Below are 3,788 nucleotides of genomic sequence, written 5' to 3' on the forward strand. Positions count from 1 at the left end.
ATACCTTCAGGTCTACCACAGGAATATGAATACATCATCACTGGATTATACTGCAGTATAATAACTTTGGACTCTATACACATATATATACACACACATACATTCATATTTACAAATATGTGTATATTTTTGTGTGTTAAAGCAAATGGGACAAAATGTAAACAATTGATGAACCTGATATAAAGATATATGGGAGTTCCTTGTGCCATCCTTACAACTTGTCTGTAATTTTTTTTTTTTTTTTGGAACGCTCCATGAATTTGCGTGTCAATCCTTGCACAGCGGCCATGCTAATCTTCCCTGTATCATTCCAGTTTTAGTATATGTGCTACCGAAGGGAGCACACAACCTGTCTGTAATTTTAATTTTTTTTTTAATTTTTTTAACGTTTTTTGTTTATTTTTGAGACAGAGAGAGAGACAGCACATGAACGGGGGAGGGGCAGAGAGAGAGGGAGACACAGAATCGGAAGCAGGCTCCAGGCTCTGAGCCATCAGCCCAGAGCCCGACGCGGGGCTTGAACCCACGGACCGCGAGATCGTGACCTGAGCTGAAGTCAGACGCTTAACTGACTGAGCCACCCAGGCGCCCCTTGTCTGTAATTTTTAAATTGTAACAAAATTTTTTCAAAGTATCCCTATATACCAGCAAGAGGAAATGAAACATTTTGTTTTATTTTGAGAGAGAGAGAGAGTGCGTGAGCACACAAGCACAAGTTGGGGAGAGGGGCAGAGGGAGAAAGAAAGATCTTAAGCAGGCTCCATACTCAGCACCAAACCCGACCTGGGGCTTGATCCCATGACCCCGGGATCACAACCCACTTGGAAATCAAGAGTCAGACATTCAACCGACTGAGTCACCCAGGAGCCCTGGAAAGGAAATATTTTAAAAGATACCATTTTCAGCCAAGTATCTAAGCCTTATGGGGAGAATTAGAAAACCTTGTTGATAGACTTCAAAGAAGATCTAAACAGAGAGTTATACTGCATTCATTAACTCTAAGAGTCAATATTATAAAGGTTTAAATACTCCCCAAATTATTTGTAGATTTGGTAATATTTATTTATTTGATGTTTATTTATTTATTTTGAGAGAGGGAGAGAGCAGGGGAGGGGCAGAGAGAGAGGGAGAGAGAATCCCAAGCAGGCTCCATGCTACCACACAGAGGCTGATGCGGGGCTTGAACTCACAAACCATGAGATCATGACCTGAGTCAAAATCAAGAGTCAGTTACTTAACTGACTGAGCCACTCAGGTGCCCCGATTTGGTAACATTTAAATCAAACTTTCAACAAAGATTTTTTTTATTAACAAGCTGATTCTAAAATTTATAGACAAATGCAAAAACACAAGATTAAGCAAAACACTCTAGAAGAGGAAGAAAAGATAGGAAGACATTTACCACCAGAGAGTAAGACATCATAAATCTATAGTAAGGAAGGTTGTATAATACCAACGTGGGGACAGACTTCCATGTACGGACATTTAAGAATAGGAGAGAGATGTCATTGCAGATCAATGAGAAATGAAGAAATCTGCCAACAAATGACCAATAAGTATGTGAAAATATGCTCAACATCATTAGCCCCCAGGGAAATATAAGTTAAAAAACAAGGTATCACAATAGACACTAGAACAGTTAATATTAAAAAGACATACCCTACCAAGTGTTGGCAAGGACACGAAGTAACCAGAACTCTCACAGGCTGCCGGCACGAACAATTTAAAATGGTAAAACCACTTTGGAAAGCTGTTGGGTGGTTTCTTTAATCCATCCTGAATTGTTCCTGTGGCTCCTGTGTGGTTTTTGTGTATAAAGCTGGTTGATGGTTTGACTTACAAAGTCAAAATTATACCTACTGTATGACCCAGCAATGCCACTCCTACATAATTTATCATATGCCTTGGAAGCTTTGCTAATGATTGCCAAAAACTGGAAACATTCCAAATGCCCATCAATGGAAGAATGGAGAGACTGAGATCTGTTCATACAATGGAATACTACTTGGCAGTAAAAAGGAACAGACCGCTGATAGATCCAACAACACAGGTGAAACGCAAAAGCATTCTGCTAAGGAAAAGAAACCAGGCACAAAAGAGTATTTTCTAGATGGTTCCATTGATCAAATATCGGGAAGAGATCAGTGATGGGAGAGGGAACTGACTGCAAAGGGGCAACAGAGAACTTTTGGGGGGAACATGCTCTATGTCTTGAGGCGGTGGTGACCACATGACAGTATACAGTTGTCAAAAGTCATCCAACTGTAGACTTCAAAAGGGTGAATTCTCTTGCACATAACTTATACCTCAATAAATCTGATTTTTGACATTTTAACTAAAAAGAAAAACACACGAGATCGCCTTAAATACCAACCAGGTTGGCAAAATATTAACTCGGCTGATACCCTGGCGAGGATGGCAGGAAGTTGCAGCCTGGGTTCTCAGGAAGCAGGCTCTGAGATGGAGCCTGGTATCAGAGAAGTTCATGAGGGGTCAGCCTCTAATAAAGGGACAGGGGAAGAAGCAGAAAAAGAAAAGTTGCTAAGCCACAGGCCTGACAGAGCCCCGATGGGGCGCTCTGGAGTGAGCGGTGCTCAGCAGAGTGGTCCCACCCACAGGCATCCTCCCACCCACGGCTGTCCCAAGCTGTCCTGGGAAGGGCGTGTCCCAGCGCAAAGGCGGGTCTGCCGTGGAGCTGGGCAGCACGTCTCCCTGAAAGGAGAGTCCACGCAGCCCATCTTCAGGTGTACCACAGGAACAAGAGCACTCTATTGATGGTGTTGTGACTTAAACAACCATTCTGGACACCAGTTTGGTAAAGCTGAAGCTATGCATGCCCTATGATCTAGCATTCTGTCCTTGGTATATATCTTTGCGAAATGCATTACCGTGCGTACGGAGATAAGGGCTCATCACAGCACGCTTTGCCATGGGCCCAAACTGGAAACAACTCAAAAAGTCATTTTGTAAATTACAGTATATTCATGTAGTGAAGTCATCAATAAATTATTTTATATTAACATATATGTATAGGGGCACCTGGGTGGCTCAGTCGGTTCGGCGTCCGTCTTCGGCTCAGGTCATGATCTCGCGGTCTGTGAGTTCGAGCCCCGCGTCGGGCTCTATGCTGACAGCTCAGATCGTGGAGCCTGCTTCGGATTCTGTGTCTCCCTCTCTCTGCCCCTCCCATGCTCATGCTCTGTCTCTGTCTCTCTCTCTCTCAAAAATAAGGAAACATTTTTAAAAATTAAAAATATATATATATATATGTATAAAATGTTGTCTATCAACAACAATGAACAAGCTATAACAATAAGGTTCACCTGGATGAATCTCACTAACATAATGCTGAGCAAAAAAGAAGTCATGAAAGAATACATACAGTATGCTTTCCTCCATACAAAGATTCCAATTTGGCAAAACTAAACCCTACGGCTTGGAAATGAATATATAAATTGTAGATCTACGGAGTAAAGTAGAGAAATGAGTTTCACAGAAGTCAGGCTAGTGGTTATGCCAGAGGCAGGGAAGGGGGGGGTGCTCTGATTAGAATAGCACACTAGGGAAAGCCTCTAAAGTTTCATCATCCACGGGTGTTCACTTCATAATTATTCATCATGCTATACATACATGTTGGAAATGCTTTTCTTCATGCATGTTATATTTCACGACAAAAACAAGGGGAAATGGCACACATAATGGTTAAATGGTTAATGGAAATAAGGTTATAGGAAATAAGAAAAAAAGAGAGGGTTCAGGGGTCATATAATGGTTATCGATCATCTAAA

General features: G+C 41.7%; 1 non-coding gene across 1 annotated transcript; it reads right to left on the minus strand.

Annotated features, from left to right (window-relative positions):
* Positions 1-236: 236 nt before the first annotated feature.
* On the minus strand, positions 237-344 carry LOC125924102 (U6 spliceosomal RNA). Its single transcript, XR_007458284.1, has one exon. It is a non-coding gene; the product is annotated as a U6 spliceosomal RNA (small nuclear RNA).
* Positions 345-3,788: the final 3,444 nt, after the last annotated feature.

The sequence above is a fragment of the Panthera uncia genome, chromosome B1 (genome assembly GCF_023721935.1).
Source record: "Panthera uncia isolate 11264 chromosome B1, Puncia_PCG_1.0, whole genome shotgun sequence".
Classification (NCBI taxonomy): Eukaryota; Metazoa; Chordata; class Mammalia; order Carnivora; family Felidae; genus Panthera; species Panthera uncia.